Source organism: Cupressus sempervirens, chromosome 10, assembly GCF_028749045.1.
Source record: "Cupressus sempervirens isolate cs-2001-9-10 chromosome 10, ASM2874904v1, whole genome shotgun sequence".
Taxonomy (NCBI): Eukaryota; Viridiplantae; Streptophyta; class Pinopsida; order Cupressales; family Cupressaceae; genus Cupressus; species Cupressus sempervirens.
In genome coordinates, this window is record NC_143127.1 from 567,337,552 (window position 1) to 567,362,800 (window position 25,249).

General features: G+C 35.9%; 1 protein-coding gene and 1 long non-coding RNA gene across 5 annotated transcripts in view; both read right to left on the bottom strand.

The window, feature by feature from the left end:
* LOC149535144 (protection of telomeres protein 1a-like) overlaps nucleotides 1-25,249 on the bottom strand; it is a 293,707-nt gene that overhangs the window by 74,756 nt on the left and 193,702 nt on the right. The gene's annotated exons all lie outside the window — the stretch shown is intronic.
* Nucleotides 21,377-22,073, bottom strand: LOC149535145 (uncharacterized). Its single transcript, XR_016357070.1, has 2 exons — nucleotides 22,015-22,073; nucleotides 21,377-21,907 (listed from the first exon to the last, which is right to left on the bottom strand). It is a non-coding gene; the product is annotated as an uncharacterized LOC149535145 (long non-coding RNA).

Consider the following 25,249-nt stretch of genomic DNA (forward strand, 5'->3'; position numbering starts at 1 on the left):
ACAACTGCAACTCAACAAACACTAGAACTTGGCACTAAAAGGCAGAATGAACAAAGATGAGCAGGATAGCAAGGCAACCCAAGATGCTCTTGCATCAAACAATTGTAGTTGAAAGTAACAATTCTCCTGAATCATTGAGATGTCACACCCTGAGTTGAATCCTACTTAGATTGAGAAATCCATGTAGCATCTTAAACTGGTTTATTCTTCCCTCACCAAATATTCATAGTAGTTTTTTTCTCTTGTGCTTTTACCAACTCTCTAATCCAATATCTGTTCAACCTCTTCAATCTGCTTCTTAGGATAATCATCTGGCACAACTTCATCATTTGACTCATGATATTCATGTAAATCAACAACATTGAATATAGGAGATATATCATCAAGCAACTCAAATTCATAAGCATTACCACTATCAAACTTCTTTAGAACTCTACAATGACCAAACTTCTTCATTTTCAGCTTACTATATGTTCCAAAATAAAATCTGCCCTTCTTCAAATGAACCATCACCTCATCACCAACTTCAAAAACATGATGTCTTCTCTAGACTTATCAACATTCTCCTTATATTTTTTATTACTTTGTTCCAACTTCAACTTCACTTCCTCATACAAAGACTTCATAAAATCAGCAAATACTTCACCTTCAACACTTCACTTCTCTTCACCAACAACACACCTCAAATTTGATATACCTCTAGGCTGCATGCCAGTAACAATCTCAAAAGGTGTATTTCCAGTACTCTTATTCACGGAATTATTATATGCAAACTCAGCTTGTGCCAATACCATATCCCAATTACTCAGCTTATCTCCAACTAAACATCTCAACAAATTAGCCAAACTTCTATTCACAACCTCTATCTGTGGATGGAATGTAGAACTAAACTTCAACTCAGTATTCATCTTCTTCCACAAAGTCCTTCAAAAGTAACCAACAAACTTTCTCTCTCTGTGAAAGATAATACTTCTTGGTAATCCATGCAATCAACAATCTCTTTTTAGAAAATCTCAGCAACGTGCACAACATTTGATGTTTTCTCACATGGTATGAAATGTGTTATCTTAGAAAATCTATCTACAACAACAAATATGGAATGATACCCTCTTGTTGTCTTAGGTAATCCAAGAATAAAATCCATACTAATGTCACTCCAAGTTTTTCAAGAACAAAAATAGATGCATACAATCTAATATTCTAATTTATTCCTTTTGCAACTTGACAAATTCCACAACTCCTTACAAACTTCTAAACATCCTTATACATCTGTGGCCAATAATACTTATACTTAAGCAAACTCAATGTCTTATAAATTCCAAAATGTCCAGCCAATCCACCACAATGTTTTTCCTTAGTTAGATTAACTCTCATGGAACCTCTTGGCATCCACAACTGGATTCCTTTGAACAGCATACCTTCTTGAATGAAATACTCATCATATTTACTCTGATGATTTGATAGATTTGGTGCTCTGCACTCTCTATGTGCCTCAGAAAAATCAAGGTCAGTATCATACAACTCCATCTCATCAAAATCAAGAACTTCAACCTTCATCTTAGTCAACAAAGAACGTCTTCTTCTTAATGCATCTGTAACTTGGCTAGTAACTCCACTCTTATGCTTGATCACAAATGTCAAACTCTACAAATATTCAACCCACCTCATATGTATCTAATTCAACCTATGTTGACTTCCCAAATACTGTAAAGCTTTATGATTAGTGTACAACATAAACTCCTTAGGAATCAAATAATGTCTCAATTTCTTCAAGGCTTGAACAATAGCATAAAACTCTTGATCATACACAAAATACTTCCTTTTACCATCATTCAACTTCTCACTGAAAAAAGCAACAAGTTTACCTTCTTGACTCAACATAGCTCCTATAGCACTACCACTTACATCATATTCAACTCGAAATACCTTATTGAAATCAAGCAAAGCCAATACAGGTAACTCAACAACCTTTCATTTCAAAGTCTCAAAACTCTTATCAGCTCCATGTGTCCACTTGAAATCTCTTTTATCTCCTCTCATAGTCTCAGTAATGAAATCATAAACAGAATTGGAATTCTTGATAAACTACTTGTAGAAACTAGCTAAACTATGAAATGATCTTTACCTCACCCACATTCTCAGATGTAGGCCATTCCAAAATTTCTTTAATCTTCTCAACATCCATTCTCAATCCATTAACTAAAATCACAAATCCCAAATACACAATCTCCTCTTGCATAAATAAACACTTCTTCAAATTAATCAGCAATTTCTCCTCTTTCAATCTTTGCAATACTTGTCTAACATGCTCAAGATGTTCTTCCTTAGTCTTACTGAATATTAGAATATCATCCAGATAAACAATCACAAATTTACCCAAAAATCTCTTTAGAACTTCATTCATCAACCTCATGAAAGTACTTGGTGCATTAGTCAAACCAAAAGGCATCACTCATACAAACTGTTTTTTGTCTTGAAAGAAGTCTTCCACTCATCACCTTCTCTGATTCCGATCTGATGATAACCACTCTTCAAATCAATCTTGATAAAATACTTTGCTCCACTCAAACAATCTATTATGTCATTCATCCTCGGCATAAGAAACCTATATTTCATTGTTATCTTGTTAATAGTTCTAGAATTAGTACACATTCTTCATTCTCCATTCTTCTTAGCTGCCAATATAGCAGGTAAAACACATGGGCTTAAACTTTCTCTAATCAAACCTTTTTGCAACTATTCCTTTACTTGTTTGTCTAGTTCTTCATTCTCAATACGTGTCAATTGATATGGTGCTTTGTTCGGAAAACTAGCTCCAAGAATCAGATCCATACAATGACTTATACTTCTTACTGGTAGTAAACCATCAAAAATATCCTTTGCAACAATCTCCTTGTATTCTTTCTATAAGCTTCCAATCTCTGTTGGCACCTGGCTAAAACTATCAATTTTTGTTGTCACTTGCCCTCTATCGGACACTCAGTCATTACAATCTTTTGTCATTCGGCCATCTCTACCACAGCTCGGTCCTCTAGGAACTATAGCAAAACATACTTGGTTCTTTTCCATCTCCTTTTTGAATTGCTCTCCACTAACCATGAAAACTCTCATAGTAGTACAATTTATCTCATTGGGAGACTCAATCAAAGGCATCAATGTATCCATAACTCAATTAGTCCAAATAGTATATGGATTCCATCTTCCATCATACACAACATGTTTATCATATTGCCAAGGTCTACCCAACAGAATATGGCAACAATCCATGGGCATAATATCACACAGAATTTCATCAAAGTAATATCCAATCTTGAATTTCACAACAAATTGCTCACTTACCAATATCGATGCTCATCCCTAATCCATGAAACATGATATGGTTTAGGGTGCTTTAGCCTCTACAATTGCAACTTTGTAACTAGCTCCTCTAATGTCATCTGATGTCAAATTTGTTGAACTTCCACTGTCACTGATCACTTTACAACATTTCACAGCTATCTTGTAGTCTTGAAAAGACTTCTCCTATGAACAGGTTCTTTATCCTCAATTTCTCACTACACAGTCCTTCTCACCATCAAATTTTCTCCAACATCAAGATCACTCTAAGGGTGCATAGATTCACCTTGTATCACAACATTTATACTACCACTTTCATTTGTAATGTCTCCTATTTCAAAGACTAATTCCATAGTAGATTCAAATAATTAAATAATTAGTAAATACTAAATAAATATAATATATTATAAATATACTAATTAAATAGTAATAAAATCATAATATAAATAATATGATAATATTGCAATTCTAAAATACACAATTATATAATTACAATAATATGATAAATATGTAATGAAGTGGTGAGAGTACTAAAGCGATATTTTTGAGGATCTAACAAGAAAAAAAAAACAAACATAAACTAGTATAAAATTATAATATTGAGACTAGGCGCAAACAATGCAAAGTAAGCAACTACTCATTCTAAATGCTCGGGTTGACTAAACATCAACATCAGCTTCCCAAAGATCAATACTACTGCATGGGGGAAGAATACAAGTTACAAGCAAAATAACTATCGTAATACATAGTAGACAATGAACATAAGGACCAGTGTCATATATAAGCAAGTGATCAGTGGAGGAAGATAGCATCGCAGACCCCAAACAAATTACCAAATGTCCCCACCTCTATTTTCCACTCGATGAAAAGAAGATTTAATAACCCCTAAAGTAATAGACTTCCTCTATCATAAACAGATATCGTGTATGCATATTAGTGCAAGAGGGGAGTCGATGATATGTCAGGGAACCACACGCATCGATAACTTATAACTCTATAGAGAGAAAGGTTAGGTAAGTGGAGTCTTCACCGCAGTGACTAAGAGCATAATAATAATCAGATTGATAGGATACTGTGGCTTCAAATTGTGTTTTCTACATAAACCACTATATCAATTTGTTGAGATTAGAAGTGACAGGTTGCGTACTATCAAAAGTAGCAATCTATGTAAAGAGTCTCCTCAATGGACTGTTACGGAAAGACACATTGTTTCCCATTTTCTCTTGGAAGATATATAGAGACAGCATGGGAGAATATCAGAGGACATGGAAGGGAAATCGAGAAAAAGAAGGATATAAAAAGGAAAAGCATCAAATCTTATCACATATCTATCTATTTTGAGATCTGCTCCAAAGGGAGGTGTCTAGTTGGCTTTAACTAGTACCAAACAGTCATATCTATATACATCAAAGGGACTGGAAAAAAGTAGAAGAAAATATGAAATAAGGGCTATCGAGTAGGAGCCGAGAATGGAATAATATAGCAAAAGGGAAGAGGATAAAAATTTCAACATTTAAATCGATATACATTTATAAGATAACAAAGATCTTGATTTATATATTATCTAGCATTGTTTCTTCATGCAAATTGCCTCTGTCCAAATCTCTGACATATAATAAGAAAATTTACAAATCAAATATATCATTCATTGTAGAAGTACAAGCTTGGCCATCTTGTTAGAGTATTATCTACATATTATTCAATTTTAGACATCACAGTCTAATTACTATATTAAATCATTAAACAATAACACAGTAGTATCTATAATCATTAAACATCAGACATTGCTACCTTTTTATATCAAAAATCTATACACATTTAAGAAATAACAATTGGTATCTTTATATATCCTATTGACCGGGTTTTAATTGGAATCATTTGGGAAATAAGAAATCAGAAATTGGTAATTGTCCTAATTTTTTGGATTGGGCAACCAAGGGACATTACATCATTCTCACCAATGTCTACACTTCAAGGATCTATTCCCTTCTTTGCCACATCTAGAGCAATTACTACAAAAACCACCTCTAGCATAAGAATTACCTCTTCCTCAGTATGAACTAGTACCTCCTCGGTAAGAATTACCACCTTTCCACTTGGTCTTGCCTTTCCCATCAGTTTTCCATAAGATCTGCCTTTGCCTCTCTAGAATCTACCACCTCTACCTCTTTGTCTTTGTTCATGCTTCTTTGTCATGATTTCCTTAGCTTTTAAGGCATATCGATATGCTCCTTCAACATTTTCCAATTTCGCAAAACTTATTTCATCTTGAATTCTAGATCTTTGTCCATTCAGGTACCTTGCAACTTTTTCAACCTCATCATCCACATGTCCAAATCTGATATCCAATCTATAATATTGCTCAGTTGACGCCTTCACATTCATGTCTTTTGTCTCAAATTTTGCATCTTCCTCAACAAGCTAACTTGGTAATCAGCAGGAAGGAGCTTCTTCACTTTGTTCACCATTTTCAACCAAGTTTTGATCTTCTCTTTCCCTCTTCTTTGTTTATTAGTTTGCAAATGTTCCCACCACAGTGAGGCATGACCTTTCAAACTAGTGATTGTAATCTTCACCTTTCTATTATCACGAGTACCTTTAAACTCAAAGAACTTCTCTATATCAGAGATCCAATCCAACACAACATTGGTGTCCAACTTTCCATCATAAGGAACAACTTCCACGGTAGGCTTTGAATGTGCCCTAGACAACACTCCTAACAATCTTTCCTCATCTTGATCTTCTTCGAGTTTTGGATTAGGATTTGGTGTCATCACTTCATCATCAAGATGTGCTCCTCTCCTCTGGGTTGTCTTCACAGCATCTAATCTGGCTGCAATCTATCTTAACATATCCATTATAGCAGTGTCAACATTTCCTCAACCTCGAACCATCTTGACAAACAGGTTCCTACAAGATCATAACCCTCTGCAAGTTATAGATCAAATCCCCAGATCTACCACCCTACAACTAAAATCAACTTAGGGTTCTACACAATCCAATCTCCTCAAGGACAAACCTCAAGCTCTGATACCACCTAACGTAGGGAGAGAAGGAAAGCTAGGACTAGAGGCACACCTAACTATCCAACCACCTTGCTAAGTAAACACAATGGAAGCAAACAACAAAGAACAACACCAAGGAGAGAAGAAACAGAAAATAATCTATTGATTCATCAAATTATCAACATACATGCCCAGTTGCAAGGCCTCCTAGGTATCAGCTAATAAGATTGACAAAATCTCAAACTTATAATTTTCACACATCCTTCACTCTAGCCCCTCTAGCTTCCTAGACTTTGCACTTCCAAGCATCTAAGCCCCCCATCCTAACCTACCCTATACACCCCTATTTATTTTTGCCAAAACGGATTACAAAAGATTCTAGATCTTTACATAATAAAAGGCCAACCTTAAAATGGTCTACACAGATCCGAAGACAAGATCCTTACATTAAATTCACAACCCAAATTAAATACATAAGTTAGCTCACACTAGGAACCAATCATGGACAAACTCGGTCAAAGAAGGAACCAAGCATCAACAAACATCAGTCTCACTCGGCATAGGAACATTCGGCCACCAAAGCACTTGGCCAACACTAAACAACTCGACAACAACTGCAGCTTGACAACCACTAGAACACGGCACTAGTAAGTAGAATGAACAAAGATGAGTAGGATAGCAAGGCAACCTAGGATGCTCCTGCATCAATGAGCTAAGTTGACCTGCACTCCACCTGAAAAGGGATGCACGATAGACTGCTAAGTTTTGAGTTTGCACCAAATAAAACATGCACAACATGAAAGGTATAGAGGAAGGCTCCATGGTAGACTACTCTTTTCTCACCTTGTATTATGTTATGCACAAACATGGAGGGCCCCCATAGAAATGGGTGATGGGTAACAGAAGGACACAACAAATATTATATTTAATTGCATAAGACACTTAGATGCACTTTTTTTTTATTTTTTTAAAGAGGGGTAAACGCTTTGACCGGGAGCTATGAACCAGTGAGGCCACAAACAGGGGACCTCATCCCCATTAGATTTGAACCTTGATGGCAAGGATAACAACTCAACAATTTAACCATCACAACATGCCACTATTGGCACTTAGATGCACTTAAATGGGGTTTTTATTACATATTGCATATGCTCACATGCAAAATACTTCATGAAAATCCACTTCCAATAAATTATAAGTCCCAACATCTTTAAAGTGCACCTTTTCAATGCAATAACACATTTTAATGTGTTCAGTGGGTTTTTATTATGTATTTGCATATTTAAAACTTATTAAATCAATGTAAGTGGCAAATTTTAACCCATTTACATATGGTTTTGCACATATTATTCATTTTAATGTTTTAATGCATTTAAGTGGAGTTTTTCAAACCTATTACATATGCATTTTTTAAAATTGCCACTTAAGTGGGCTTTTGAGATCAATTTACATGTTATTATAACATGCAAATATATGTTTTAAGTGAGTTTTCACTTAAGTAAATCAAAAGTGGTGTTTTTGGACCCTATTGCATATGTTTTTGGTAAAAGAAACCTCATTTCCACAAGCCAAAACTAAAAGTGGTGAATTTTGACCCCATTACATGTGTTTTAAATGCTAAAAGAACATGTATATGCATTGAAAAACTCCATTTTTCACTTAAATATCATAAGTGACAATTTTTCATGCAATTACATGTAGTTTTAAACATGTTTTTCACTTATAAAAATGCATTTAAGAAAGAGTGGCAATTTTAGACCTATTTGCATATCATTTAAACATGCAAATGGCTTCTAAAAACCTATTTGTATGGCTTATAGTGCATTAAAATCGAAAGTGACGATTTATCCAGCGATTGCATATGTTTTGAACATGCAAACAAAACCAAAAAGTGTGTTTTACTTCATAATATGAGGCTTTTTAATCAAATACCTCAAAGTGGTGATTTTTTGCTCAATAACACATGTTTTTGCCTATCAAAACTTCACTTTTTTGGGCTTCTTTTTTTCCAAAAACGGATTTTGCAGCCTTCAAATGCTCATACCTTGAGTAATACTAGGTCGTCTTAGATGATCTATGGGTCGTTTTTGCCTAAAATCACCCAAAGAGCACATTGGGCTACTCAAAAAGGGAGTTTGTTGAGTGTTTTCTTCATTTCCCAGCCCATCTAGGGCACGTTTTTGCTCAAAACAAGCCTAGTTTTGAGCAATTCGCACCACTAAAACAGCAAGTGTTTGGGTCAAGGTAAGTTTGAAAGAATTTCCTATCCTTCCTAGCTTGCATTCAAGTCTTTTAAATCACTTGATATGCTTTGGACGTCATTTTCCAAATTCTTTGCATGTTGCATATTGCTTGGTCAAAACGGTTGCTAAAATGATGCAAATTTTTGCTCTAACTTCCTACACTTGGCAAGCTATGAATTTTGACTCCTCTCTTGCAAGGATTGAGTCAAGATTCGAAGTCTACTTAACACTTCATCTTGCAAACTTTCTAAATCCAATAAATCTCTTTGATTAGATTTTTCAAAATTTTCACTCGTTTCAAAATGAGTCCTGGCCCACCTTCCTAGAGTGGCTAAGGGCATGGGCTCCCTTTCCCTCCTTGAGAGACAGTGCTTCCGACACCACTACCAGGACACTAAGTCCAAGCTCTCTATCATGGACTCTCTAATCAGACCCATAGTTATTTACAGTGCAGTGGTATGGGGTCCATCTCTTCTGGACTCCGATTGGGCCTCGATCGAGCAGGTACAGACACTTCTCCGTTGGATCATCAATTGCCAGCGTTTCAACCCACACAGTATTGTTCTAGCCGAGTTTGGAGCTCATCCTTTCCATCTCAGTGCCATTTTTGACTTGATTTGGTTCATCCACCGACTTAGAGGTTTCATGGATTCGTTGGAGGGCCAACACAAATACTCATACCTTGCTTACTGCTCTTCACGGGGCTTAGCCAGCTCAACGGGGATGACTAGCGCTCACTCTTGGTATACCCAGGTCACTATCTTTCTAAGCTCAATCAGGATTCATATTGACCATCTTCCACCATACCAGTTCTCGTTGGATGCTCCCGCCCACCTCCTCCCCTCTCAGCAAGAGCTGAATGGCCACGTCAGACTCGACATTTACAGGCAGTACATCTCTACGAATTGGATCAGCCCCCCTAGCGGGTTACGCACTTGGATGCCATTCTACTCAGAGCACTTTCTTGAGATCTAATATGGTACCATTGTTTGCCCATCTTATCTGAGTCGTCGTTGGTGTCATGACCTTTGCATCACCTTGGGATCTTTTAGAGTCGAAGCCTACCGACTCCGTTGCTAAACTGATCACCACCTGTCCAGAGAGGAACGTGTGTGTCGCCTTTGCACATTATCAAAAAAAGAAACACAAACCCATTTTATCTTTAGATGTCCCATCTACTATGAGACCAGAGGTAGATTTTATTGCCTTTTCAGAGACTACAAATCCCTTTTGGCTTTTTTCAGTTATTCCAACCAGAGGTTCCTGGTGCTCTATCTCTGGGAGGCCTCCCAGCTCAAAGATTACACATTATAGCTCTAGTTCCCTCAGCACCAGACCTTGGATCAGCTCATCACGGACTTCTTTCCTTCCACGACCATTTCCGAGGGTAGGAAACGAGCTCACCCGACTATCTCTTGACATACCAGATTGGTTAGACCTTGGCTTGGGTTCCTTAGATAGTAGCACCCTACCCTGACGGTTATGTTGTGGCAGAGACATAGACGGTGCCAGAGACAGACCCTTGCTCATCCTAGCCTGTATCTCTCTATACGAGATTTTTTTGTATTGAGAAAGGGTTGACAGTCTTTATCCCTTCTCTCTTCCTTTTGTTTTTCTTTACCCTGTTGTGTGCTCTCTTTTTTCGGTCATCATTTGGTGCTCCTGTTAGTTTTTTTTACTTTACTGTATTGTTGTATCTTTCAGTTGCTTAGACCCTTGTTGGTCTCTTGTTGGACATTAATATCATTATCTTATCTTATCTTCCTTATTATTTTTCATAATGTTTTTGTTATGTTGTGTATGCAAGTCTCATCATTTCCATTTTTAGATTTGCATTTGTTTTGTATATGTCGTATCTTCTTTTTCTTCAAGTTGCATATGCAAGGTTCCACTTACTTGCATATGCAGTCAGGGATAAAATCCCATTCTAATATGGAAGCAAGTCCCTCTTGCCCCTCATGAGAATGCAAGTGTAATTCCCACCAATATGCATTCCATGAACCTCCATATGGCTTCCCTATGGTTGCAAAAGAATTTCCCACATGCTTGTTCGATACATCGCATGACTTATGCCTATTAGAGCATGTCATAATTCCATTTCATTACACTTTACTCGTCATTTACACATTTTAAAGCTCTATGTCTGCATATGTACTCTAATCCAAAAAAACGTTTTTGGCTATTCTAGCTAGCTATTTTGAGCCATTTTGAACTTGAACCATTTGACCATTTTCTCTCCCCAATCATCTCATACACTTACCCTATTCATACTTTGCCCAAATCTGTATTTTTACACAGCAAAGGTTTGCTTTGGACTCCTCATATGATGATGTTCTTACACCATGGAACTTTCGTATAATAATTGCACAAGTACATCACTTTGCAATGTCAAAAGAGCTTGCATCAACAAAAAGAAAAGATAAGAAAAAGATGAAGTACCAGTATGACCAGTACTACAACTTCATCCTACCATCACAAGTAATTTCCTACAGTGATGAGGTTAGAGATACAGATGTAGCATACATGAATATGGAAGATTTTCTCATAAGAGTCAATGTTGAAGCCACTGGAATATGACTTGGATCAAAAAAAGTCATATTCATTTGCTAACTACCTTTTCCTTTGGCGGCTCATGATCCCAAGTTCATCCTTACATGCGCCAAAGATTTCGGTGCAACTTCTAGAACTATCAATGACAAAGACGACAATACCATCATTAATCTTGATCCAGAGACTATTGATTGGATTTTTCATGTTCCTCATACTCCATTTGTCACAAGCATCACTACACAAAAAGCCTTGAAGTGGTGAAGCGAAGATAGTTCTTACTACATCAAATTCATTAATGAAAACTGGCTGATTCAAAGGAGGCCCGGTCTTTCCCTAGAGGCATGTGGAGATCAAAGTTCAAGGAGGAAATCAATGATCATATCAAATTGCTTAGCTGCCTAGCTAGGCTCAAAATTTCAAATTTGTCATATGCTTTAAGTAAATAGTAGTAGGAAGATTACATGTAAAGAGCAATCATATTGTAAGTACAGGATAACATGTCCCCGTAAGATCAGCTCATGTAGTCAACTTGCAATTAGGCATGCAACTTTGAATAAGTCAAATTAGTTAGTGAGAAATTTGTTAGAGAATAAGTCAAGGTGGTTAAGGATTTCCCCTTTTCCCTCCACCTTTTCTTTCTCCTATTTTCCTATATAAAGGAGAGTTCATTGTAAATAATCATATTTTGGCAAGGCAAGAAAATTCTATCAATTTATATGTGCACTCTAAGACTTTGTGTTTAGATGTAAACCTAAATTGCTATCAATAAAAGAGGCAACTTGCTTTCAAACTTTGTGTTGATTCAAGGTGTTATGTGACTACATTGTCAAGATATTGATTGAAAGTTTTGGAGCTTTGATCAAGAGGGATTTCAATTTAATCGCGCAGAGTTTGAGCTAGCTATTGCGTTTAGAGCCAATTTGAACTTTTGAAGAACTTTGTGTTGTAGGAGGACAAATTGTAATAGATAGTGGTCATTGTAATCACTTAGAGTTGAAGACTTTGGGCTTAAATTGTAAGTGTTTTTATTGAATTTAAAGGTATCCAGTAAGAGACTTTGTGCCTTACTGGTTATTCTACTTGAGTCTTCATTCGAGACAAATGCAGGAGACTTTGGGTTCCATTTCATGCTTCACAAAATATAGAAAGTAAATTGCTGCCCCTAGTGTTGTTCTTATGTCAATTCTAGGATCACCGGAATTATCATCACAATAAGACACTTTTTATTAAGTTGGAAAGTTATAGAACTCTATGCAAATCATTCCTGAAAAAAGAGGAACTAATCAAAAGAACCATCCTTTTTGTAATTTCAGTTAAGTTCCTATTGAAGTTCCTATTGAAGCCACCTACGGTAAGAAGGAAGCCTCCCCTATTGCTGAGAGGAGAGATAAATCTCATGAAATATTGCCTAAAGTCACAATTTTGTATGTCGTAGTCAGTCATGTACAAAAAAATTAGCCAACACCTTTGCATTGCAGGCTTCACTAGACTTAGGCAGGTGAACCTTCACTTTGAGCTTGAACAGCTTATTCAATGCTTTTATAAAGCGAATTTAGCTTTGTGACTTCTCCAGTTGGCAAGGTCCTCGAACTCGATTAATATGAAGTTGAATGTTGAGTGTTTGAACTCATAGAATGTTTTGTATAATATTTGTCAATAATTAATTCACTGCTTGCAAGAAGGAAGTATGTATACTTTTCACTTCAATTAGAAATCCAATTATATTTAAATGACCAATGCCTTTTCTTATTTGGGTAACACAATCAACCACACTGTAGATTATTACGTACAAATTTATGAAATAATATTTATTTAAAATATCACCAATTATCCCTCAACTCTGCAAAATATACTTTTTATATGCAACCCTATGCTAGCCAATAGGGATTTACTTCTTAGGTAGGAAGTCCGATTAGCAAGGGACGCAAAAGCTTTTATATGTTTCACACTATTCCATGTTTGTTGAACACATAATGTAGAAAATATCCAATGCAAAAAATAAAGCCTTGTTGGAACAATTTTATAATCTTTGTATTGATCATAAAGGATGAATCTTAATTGTAATTGTAATCTCTCTGCCACGAAAAAGAACAAGAGACTTTTTTTTTATTATTTAAAATATAATGTTTGAATTTATATTACAAAGCCATGCCTTATAATTCATTTTCCTCCATACAAAAAAATCTCTTTTATAAAATTTCTCCAAATACATCTCAAATTTTTTTATCCCTTTTTGACCTTTCGGCACCCCTTATTTATAAACACTCCTCTTCATAAATAACCTTCTTCAACTATTAATTGCATCACTTCATAATTAACCACAGAACCAACAAAAAACTCATCGAAAGCTTTATTTTTTAAAAGGCTTGACATTGGTTGCTTAGTCCAAGTACATAATGATGCCACTTAGCTATTCAGATCTTGAACTCTTTTCTAATTCATCCAATTCATATGACACTTTAGCAATGTCTTGACCCCGTTATTTTCCCGTTGTAAGCACGATTGATGGACATGAATATTCAAAAACACAACATCAACTATTCCTCCATTTCGGAGTGGTGCGTGACTTCTAGTCATCATGATAAGTCTTGGTGTGTCGTATTTCTGCCAGCTGGTTCCTCATATGCTGCTATCGAGTTCCTTTTATGATGCTTTTGTTGTGTAAATAAAGAGTCACGATATCCTTCCATCATACTAGTCTTTGATGCCACCGCTTCTTCACTATTTGCCCTCTTATTTTATGAATCATTTGTGTTGCTGCATAGAAGTTCAACATGTGTTCTTTAATTCCATCACATAAGACAATTTGGGAAATGGTTGCCAAACGGGTTCTTTAATGACATATGCCCTTTGTGGGCATAATGAGATTCCAACTACCTCTAGAGAAGCAAACCAAGCATCCATGCTTAACATGATGCAAGGTGAAATTGGGTGGCCCCATGTCTCCTAAAAATGAACATTGATTCTTTCCTCTATCAAACACATAGTTCTTATCATGTAACACATGCAGATTACGTTTGTCTGATCCAATATTTTCTTCAAACCTATTGTGCAGCACTTGTTCATATAATGGTTTAAAAGATGGATCATGTCTAGGAGACACTTCTTCACATCTATTAGGGATATGGTCAAGTAAGATGTTTGAGCAATCTTCAGGACTATCCTTCGATCTATTTTCCCCATCATGCTTGGCTGTTTCATCTTATCCTCACATATTTGATATACTTCCTGCTTGAAAGATGTCCAACCCTGTAGATGCATATTATGAATTTTATCACCTTCAAAATTAGGCTTGCTATCTTCATCATGATGTTCATGGACTTGAATGCATAGACAAACCTCTTAATGAGAACTTTCATTTAGAACATCAAGTGTTTTATCAATAAGACTAATATCTTCATTCACATTATCCTTAGTTACTTGGGTTCATTGTTTTGCCCCTAAAACCCTACCTAGGTTCGAACAAATTCGAGAAACATGGGTCGATGAGTTTGACTCAAAATCACAGTTAAATCCTAAAAGCAATATCACAATACTAGTCCAGTTCGGCCCAAGTTCAAATAGGGTTACATTTTCTTGGGACTGGTTTAAACCCATAGTCCAGGAATTTGAACCCAAGCGAATTTCAGCTGCCCAAATCAAATTTGGTGCAAACCCGGGCGAAATTCTGATGACGAACGACTTTCAAGGCATTTTTTATATCAAGTCTGATATGGTTTTGAGTTCCGCAGCCCTAAAAAGTGAATGTAAATAGGTTATTTTGGCTTCTAACATCATTTGTGGTGAGCAAATCATAGTTACTAGAAACGAGAAATGAGAAACATAACGGCAACAAACAGAATTTTTAACAGTTGCGTAAAAGAATAAGTGTTTAATTTGCATATATTTCAAAATATAATTTCATATCTACAATAAGTGTTTTAAAATATATATCTCTTTCAAAAATTAAATATATTAATTTAAAAATTAACTAAATAAATATATTTAAACTATTAATATATTATAAATAAACATTAAAATTAATTTTTTTATTTAATAACTAACACTTAACAAAAAATTTATATAAAATTTAATAACTAACACTTTTATTATTTTTTAACTTCAGATTCTATTGTAACTTTAATTTATGTATCCACAATGAATAAACCACTTCACTCTAACAGCCAGTTAAAAACTAAAACACCTCCAAAGATTAGCTAATGATGTGGGTAATGGGGGTAATCTGATAGATTTACCCAATAGCTATATCTGCGTAGATAGGCTGATTGAAAACCAATGTTATCTTCAATTCATTCGACTATGCAACACTACTAAAAAAAAAATTAAAATTAATTTGTTCATTTAGCTTAGACCAAAAACAGTGGTTTCATGACAGGAAACCCGTTTCACCCGTCGAAATGCAAAACAAGGCTTCCCTGTCACATTTCTAGTAACTATGGTGCAAATAGGTGATTTTGTGAGCAATAATGTGATTGAGCAAAAGTAAGTTTGTGTAAGGTGGAGTTGGAAGATTGGATGGTTAGCTATATTGAACTTCTTGTTATGATTCATGGATAATGATTTAATTTTCATGTTTTGAATCTTTGATGTAGAACTTGAAAAACGAAATATATGACGGTGTGATCTTGATTCCTAATGCTATGATTACAACTTACATGTTTAAAGTTTATGCCTATGGTGTTTTTGTTGTTTAAACTTTAAATGATTAAATAATATAATTTAATGATACTCTATGCTTCTAGGCTTCATAAATATGCCTACATATTTTTTTAATAAACAATTTACATGTTTTCTGTATGACCGAACCCAATCAAACCCAAAACACTTTCCAAATTTCTGCCATACCAGCAAATCGGTTCTTCAAACCCGTATTTCAAATCGAACTCAAAACGATAACTAAGACATTATCTCCGAAAACTTCCTCCTATTCATAAACCGTATGCAGTTCTATTTCGTCTCCACAATTGGACTGTTGAGAATTATCATCTCTTTTATCTATCCCCTAAATATGTGCTGATCTACTAACTTGTTTATCTTGGTAGATTGAAAAAAAATATGGTTCGTTTTCCTCAACATGTTTATGATATTCTATGTCTAATAAGGATGAAATCTCTTGCACCATAAGAGAATCCTCTTCCTCGTTTTCGTATTCACTGATATCTGTTGTCACACAGGGTTCTTCATGGATGGATTCTTCTTCAATTGGATCCAAAATTTCTTCTATATCTGAATTTGAAACATCACTTACCTTGTGTGCATCTTCAATCTTGCATTCACTCTCTTCTGCAGCTAGTTCATTATCCATAAGTTTGAGAAAAATAAGAAATTGATGATCATATAAGAGACCTAGTTCTCGTATTCTGTTGAAAAGATTAGTGGATGGAGGTCTACATTCTGAAAGTATTTCTTTATGGGCATTGAGCATCCTCATAAAGAATTGTACCACAAACTCTTCTTGCTTATCCAAGTTCAAATATGCATCCAAAGGAGATATGTAATTTGAGACTTCTTCGTCATTATTGAGATTGCCATCAAGCATAACGCTTTGTTCAATCTGATCATAAGCCTCCTCTTCTCCATCTTTATTATCTTCTTCTAATATTTGAAAAAGAAGCTTCAAGTCAGGGTTGTTTGGTGAGATTCCCAACTCACAAAATTTTCTTATGAATTCCCTACGTGGAGGCATCGTGCCTAAAGGTACTTCCCAAAAATTATTTACCATCCTTATAAACAAATGTGTTGCAGATTCACTTTTATATCTTTCCAAATTGAAAAGTGCATCCAAGGGGTGTATCTGTGCTTCTTCCATGGTGTAGCATTGATCCTCTTCTTGTTCATAATACATATTCTTCTCTTTTATTTCCTATTAGGTAATCAAATCATTTCCTTTTGAGTCTTCTCCCTCAATAGGGCTCTCAACTAAAATTTAATAGAGTCGCCACCTCTTTCGAGGAATACATTAATTTGTTGACTTTTTGGGTTCTTGCTTCCAATAGAGTACACTCCTAAACAAACAAATACAATTTCTTTCTAATTCTGATCTGAGAAATTTGAAATTCTAGGTAACTTCACAACACTTGTTGCCAGTAACTCTCCCTAGTAGAGTCGCCAATCTGGTGGTTCCCAAAACCACAGATTGGAAATCCGAGAGCTTGCCCATTCTCCAATAGGATTCCAAATCAGTTATGCCCAACGAATAGGAATAATTTGAATTCCCCTGCACTTTAGGCTTTGCTACATCTAGGTGAGTAAACCTTTACTTCGAACCTAATCACCTTGTTCTCCAGTTGACAAGGTCCTTGAACTCGACCAACATGAAGTTGAATGTTGAGTGTTTGAACTGATTAAATGTTTTGTATAATATTTGTCAATAATTAATTTAGTGCTCGCAAGAAGGAAATATGTATACTTCTGACTTCAATTATAAATCCAATTATATTTAAATGACCAGAGCCTTTGCTTAGTCAAGCAACAAAGTCAACTACAATGAAGATTATTATGTACAACTTTATAAGACAATATTTATTTGCATTATCATTAATTATCCCTAAGCTCTACAAAAGATACTTTTTATATGTAATCCTATGCTAGCCAAAAGGAATTTAACTTCTTTGGTAGGAAGTCTGATTAGCAAGGGATGCAAAAACAATATTGATTACACCCCTTAAAAAATCTCTCAACTTCATGCTTACCTTGAGTTGATCCAAGGAACAATGAGAAGGGGAGCCTAACCTTAAAGGTAGGAGAGACTTGTTGTCATATATTGTGGTTGGTCTACCTATTTTGCGACTGAATTTGCACAAACTGTTGATTGCAAAATATCTACCTAACAAAACTATACCAACTACACATGCCCAACAATATATATGACATGAAGAGTATTTGTGTGACGACACTATGATTCACTACTTAGCTTCAATGCTCAATTCTACGAAACACACAACAATCTTTGATTATAGATCCAACTCTCCATGATAATCTAGATGACGTTTCCTATGAGGGGCAATCTGACACAAGGCCCATCTACACATCAAAACAACCAAGGTTTACCTTCCGCCACTATATATGCTAACCACCCAATACCAAGCAAGAGAGAAATATTGTGTTCATATGCCTAGAGACAATCAAATATGCTGGTTGCAAGTTCAGTCATATACAAGAACATGTCTTATCAACCATTCTCCTCCATCACAAAATCTCTAAACAAGCAGTTAACTCAAGGTGAATCTTGATATCTTTTCACCCTCAGAGATGGGGGCTATGCCCAACCTACTTCCCAAAAGGTTTGTGTCTTCAAGGAATACACAATTTCAAAGATGATAGCAAAACAAGTTATTAGCAAAATCCCAATATGCCTTCATGATACCCTTTGCTCACATAAGACCCACACGCATGATATCCTGGGAGTTGAAAGAACATTCCAAAAGGAGCACCCAACAAAACGTTTGACAAGTGTCACACTGAAGACAAAAATTATATCCACCAACTTAAAAAGAGAACTTTCAATGCTAAACTCATATATTTAATTTTGTCACAACACATCAAAAGCCAAACTTAACGTGATAGGGGCAACATTAGCAATAAAGTCATAACTAATTAAAATTTGCACCATATCATGGCTACAATCATCCCTTATGTTCAAAATACATCTACTAGGATTGACTATAGATCAAAGAACCAAAAATTGGATCAAAATCGACAAGGCCTACTCGAATCGTGAATTTCCTATGAATCGGCTACGAATCAGCAAAGTGAAAAAACCCTTGAATTTTAAGGATTTTAACGATTTATAACTTATTTTATGTACCCTTTATTGAATATAACTTAAACACATTATAACATCATCAAATAAAAGCTAAAGCCTAACATACATAAACAATACATACACAAAATAAATGGTGATTTTTTACTGACTTCACAATTTTTGGGGCTGATTTCACCAATTTTTGGCTATTTTTGACAAAAGTCAAAAATCATTGAGTTAGGCAATTTTTGACAATTTCTAAGAAAAAATTGCCAAGATGAGTTACCAAGTCAGAAAAAATCACCTAGGCTTGCTCGAATCACTGAATCACCAAAATTGCATGAATCACTGTGATTTTTGGTTCTATGGTGTAGACTAATTGGCAAAGTTGTTATTATACTAATTCACCCCCCCTCTTTGTATAATCATGTGCTCTTTTGCGTAGTGCATTTTTCGTCCCACTGAAATTTCTTATGTTTGACCGCTAAGACAAAGAATCAGCCCCACTAGGCTTCCGCAATCTATATACACAAAAAATAAATTTGATCCTCCCGTTAAATATACTCTTCCAATTATTATAAGAAATGTCAAAGCTCTTGGGTTTCTAATTCGATATTGGCTCAAGATTGTGTACATGAGTTTTCAAAAATCTCATTCCCGTGAGCTTTTCAAATAATATTATTCTGGGACCAATAGGCACTGTAATATCCCATGTCTCAATGCTCCTCACAACAACAATTATAAAACTTTTCAAAATGAATCGTCTGACATCTTCGATAGTTCCCAAAGAAAAATCACGCACGATTTTAAAACTTTAGCAAAGAGTCAAACTGCCTTTATTCTCTCAACCGCAAAGGCTAGTAAGTTCGACGCTCTGATACCACTGTAATATCCCAAATGGATATTCTACCATTTTTTCTCAGAAACAAATTTCAGCACATGATAGATAACTCATGCAAACCAATCTAGTAATATAAACCAGCAAATGAACCGATAAATGCTCATAAAAATACCTCAAATATAGTATTGCATTATACATCAGCAATATAATAACTAGATATCAAAAATTGAATCTTAAACACAATTACATTGTCATATTGGAAACTAACTATTAAATGCACCTGTAATCTCAGTTGTGAATTTTGATGTGTATCCACCACATGTGATGAATCGGGGCTCTGTCCAATCCACCCGGAAATCGTAAACGTTTTCCGTCCTCAAGTCTCAACAACAGAAAGATAGAAGCTTCCAAAATTATCCAAAGAGAAACCAGAAATTCAACCTCAAATCCAAACTTCCCCTCCTCATTTTGTCTTTCATCTTATTTCCATTTTTGCTACCTGTTTACCTTGTCAATTAAAAGAGACTTTTTAAATAGTTTTCATTTTTTATTTTTTTATTTTTTTTAAAGAGGGGTAAACGCTTTGATCTGGAGCTATGAACCAGTGAGGTCACAAATAGGGGACCTCATCCCCATTAGATTTGAACCTTGATGGCAAGGATAACAACTCAACAACTTAACCATCACAACATGCCACTATTGGCTTTTTAAATAGTTTTAATTTAACTCCAAAATCATTGTTAATTATTTTATAAGTTGGACTTTGGTGCAAGAGCACCCTTTCAAGGCTCCCACCATATCAAATTTTGGTACGATGAACTTCTTCTAAGAAGTATGTAGATAGAATAAGAGTTTCCAACTCATTTGGTGTGTTTTGCTTTAGTTTAGGCTCTTGGTTCAGGTGATTGGCAATGTATTGTCATGTTGTGATTTTTGGCTTTCTAGGTGCATAGCGTGTTCCTAAAATGTTGCAATGGTGTATTGGGGGAAGTTTGAAGACCAAGAATGCCTTGAGAAGACCCAACAATGGTCTTAGTGACGGAATTGCAAAAAGAGAAAAAAAGAAATAAAAATTGCTAAGTTGCTGATCACTTTTGTAAAAGTGTTCAGCAACTTTTGTTAGAAAGCAAGTTAACTTGTTTAAGTGGCTAAAAATGCCCTAACTCAACCCATACGCTATGGGATAGCCTATTTAAGGTTGGAAGAACCTGAACCAAGGGTTGGAAGTCATTTTTTTGTATAGCATTGTGCTGCTACAGCAAACTGTGACTGGTTTTTATACATTTTTACTGGTTTTTAGTGTTGTTTGGCAGCAAATCACGTTTAGTGTCATTTTTTTGCATGTTTTACTTTGTATCTTGTATATTCTCCATTATCCATGCATTAGATTAGATCTAGGTTGCCGGTTCGTGGTCCGGTTCTGGGTTCGAGTTCGAGAACCAGTTCGCTGGTTCGACGAAATTTTGGAAAGGGGTTTGGCTTCGTTTGGCTTCGTTAGTACAAAAACATGTAAAAATTAAAAAAATATACATATATATACATTTTTATGAAGCATGAGCTAAAATTAGAATGTAGCATAGTACCATAAACACATTTAAAACTTTAAAACAGCATAAACAATAACATATCAATGTATCATGGTGAGCATACCATCATATAGTAACATAGTTCAATCAACTTCAACATCAAAGATGAAAGATTCAAAACATTTAAAATGGTGTCATTGTTTCACGTTCAAGTGTCATTGTTTCACGTTCAATGTTTAAAAGTAACTAATAGAATGAAAATCTATTAAAATTCTGAATTTCTAGTTCTAAGTTCTTCATTCTTCATCTTCATCTTCTTCATATTCATCTTCTTCTTCATCTCCTCCTTCGCCTATGCTATTACTTGCACCAAGGCCAATGGGATTAGCAGCAGAATCAACAATGGTATTGACATCAAAGTCATCAAAATCATCAATTGTAAGCGCAGCAGTGGAAGCATCCAAGTCCGCAATCTCTGCATCTACATCCCACTTCTTTGTCTCCCCTTCTTTGTATTCTTGACTCTTGTGCGAAAGAAGGCGCAAGTTGTTATGCACAAATACCAGGTTCTCGGCTCTTTTTGATTGCAACCTATTGCGCTTCACCGAGTGGATGAAAGAATAGGTGCTCCAATTTCTTTCTGATGCAGAAGAACTAGCAACCTATAAAGACAACATAAGGTAGGCAATTAAAAAGGAATTAATTCAATCTTATTGAAAAATTCTTTTGAAGATAAAGTGAGCTAATTAAAAAATAAAATAAAACTTACTTGTGATATAACTTTGATTGCAAGGGGCTGCAATGTTTGGAATTTTTGGCCATGGAGGTAACACCAACCATGAGCATGCTTCTTGAACCGATGACGAAGAGCATCATTACTTAGACCTGTAGCATTGACAAATGCTATGAACTCATCCATGATTAGATCTCTTATATCATCATCAGGAAATATTCTTCTAAATGTTGCCTGGTACCCCTCAGACACTTCCATATCTCTATATGGTGGCAACCTTCCTGGTAGATCACAATATTGTGAGCTATAGTATTTGGGGGTCAAGGCATAGGCAAGCAAATGTAATGGAGTGGTCATTTTGTTCAATCTTTCATTAATAATTTTTTGCACTTGTTTGAAAAAGGTCTCTTGCGGATTTTGCTCCTGCTCATTTATAACTTGCCTGATCTTCTCAATCATTGAGTCTATGCCATCATAGATCTCTCCAAGGCAAGGCCTATCCATGTCAGTGTACCTAAGCATGCTCATAATGGGCTCGGTGATCTTAAGGAGATATTCCACACGTTCCCACCATGAGTCAGCCAATAGCCTATCCTTTATTTTGTTTGCCCTTTCAGTGTTCTTTTGCTTCCATACACCCCAATTGTTGCTGATTACCATACCTTGAAGTGCATCTTTCACTTGCACAAGTCGTCTTAAGACGATTATATGTGATGCAAAACGGGTCTCAGCAACCTGTGACATAAATTAGAGCAAAAAACAACTATTAGATACATATTTTAGAAAACTAAGAAAAGTATACACATTGGCAATTGCACAAGTAAAATATGAAAAATCAGAAATTGTCAAATATTAAAAATTAAATTACTAATTTGAGTTCAAGTTCATTTACCTTCAATAGCTCCAATTTTGAGTAGTTCCTGAAAAAGAGATTGAGTCATGTGGTGGTTTGTGACAAACATTTGTATGTCCTCAGCCTCTTCATACATTGTTTTGATCCACTCAATTTGGTTCCCAATCTTTTTTAGCATAAGATTGAGTGAATGGACTGCACAAGGTGTCCAAAAGATATGTGGATATCGTGATTCAACCAACAAACCTGCTGCTCTACAATTCTTTGCGCTGTCCGTTATGACTTGGACAACGTTTCTTGCTCCCAGTTGTTCAATGGCCTCAATTAAGATATCAGCAATAAATGGCCCATCTTTTACTTTGCCCTCACAATCCACCGCTTTCAGAAACATTGCCCCTTTAGGGGACACCGCAAGGACATTGATCAAGGGACGGTTCCTAGAATCCTTCCAGCCATCTGAAACAATTGTCACCCCTGTCTCAACCCATGAGTCCCTTATGGGCTTCAATTGATTTTCAACCTGTTGGACCTCATCATCCAACAAGGTGGTGCGAACTTTCTCATACCCGGGGCCACAATACCCTTTTGGAGCTTCATTGGCACCCCTCAACCTGTCCTTCCAAAACGGAGAGCGGACAACATTAAAAGACAACCCATTTGTATAGAGGCATCTTCCCACCTTAATGTCAGCAATTTCTCGGGCCTTGTTTTGAAAAGAAGTTTCTATTGGCCCCTTTCTTTTGTGTACAATGGGGATAGATTCAGTGTCAGTGTCCATTGTAGTATTGAAGAAGGGGTGGTCTTGTACAATAACATCTGAGGGGGCCTGCATTCCCTTAGCTTTTTTACTTTTATTGCTACTACTACCGAGTTCTATTGCCCTGCGTCCTTCTCTCTCTTCTGCTGCCTCATGCTCTTCAATATATTTTAACACGATGTGATTTGGTATAGGGACACCATTTTTGCCAGGGCATTTCTTGACTCTTCTTCCAGCATAAACACATAGATGGCCTACCACACGATAATAAGAACTATTTCTTTCTACATCACATCCTCGACATCTCCAACGGAATGCACCACCTCCTGGAATGGGTTTTATAATGTCTACATACTTCCATAGAGGAGAATCGGAGTTGGTTTCCATTCTTTGTTTGGTGTTGCCTATTGATGAAGAGGTAGATGACATTAATTTCGAACCTTTCCCTATGGCAAGAAATTACTAATTAGTTATATGTTCATAATCTATATGCAAGAAAATGACGAATTTTGAAATAATGGAAAAGATTCAAGAACTTAGAACATATGAAGATTGAAAGAGAAATGAAATTTTTTTGGAAAAACTAGAACAAAACAATAGTAAATAGAATAAGATCTTACCTCTTGGTCCTTTTCCAGCCATTGCAAGTTTGCAAATGTGTATAAATGATGCACAAACACTTCAAGAACACCAACAAGTATTGCTTCAAACTCCTCCTTGCACAACCAGATGCTTGCTCAAAAACTTATGTGCTCTCCTTCAAGGCAAAACAACCTATTTAGAAACATCAAATGACTATGAGAGAGCAAAAAACCAATTCATAACACCTTTTTAGGGTACGTGGACTCCAAAAATTATAAAAAAATGCAAATAAGTCACTTTATTTCCGCGTCCGTGGGCGGGTTCTTGGTTGGGTTCGAACCTGGTTCGATTTTCCTAGCCTGGTCCGCCCGGGTTCGAACTAGGATTCGAAAATCGAACCCTAGTCGAACCCTGGTCGAACCGGACCAGAATCTCGAACCGGTTCGAACCAGTTCGAGGTCCGGAGGGGGGGAGGGGTACCCGTGTAACTTAGGATTAGATCTGTAAACACGTTTGGGAAGGTTTTAGTAAAAAAAATTTAAAGCAAGAGTTTGCTGTCCGGTTTTTTGAGTTCTCAACAATGAACGGGCTGTAGCTCTTGTTTCCACCGTGGGATTTCCACGGCCATCTGGATTCCAAGACTACAGACCCTAATGTGTAACATATTGCAAGAAAGGACCCAAAGAATGTGTGCACGCATTTGTTTGACAAAGCCATAGGCAAGCTAGGCAATGCCCGGCTAGGAGCAAGCGAAAAAAAATGTGTTCTCAAGAGCAAAGTATAAAGATTCAAGACTTGCCCTTCAAAAGGATTCAAAAGGGATATAAGAAGGTTACTTCTTGAAGAGAAGTTTCAATGAGCTGAATAAGGTGTTTGAAAATTGAGGACAGCAGGCAGCCCTCAAAACCCTCATTTTTACCATTATTGTTGTACGGCTTTTTGGTGACCTAAAACTTCAAAAATCTTTGAGTATGTATTGTGTGAAACAAATGTTATTAAGGCCAAGTTTGATGAATCCCTAAGAGTAATAAGTAATTAGCCCTATAAATCCAGGTGGAGACCTAATCAGGGCTCTTCTA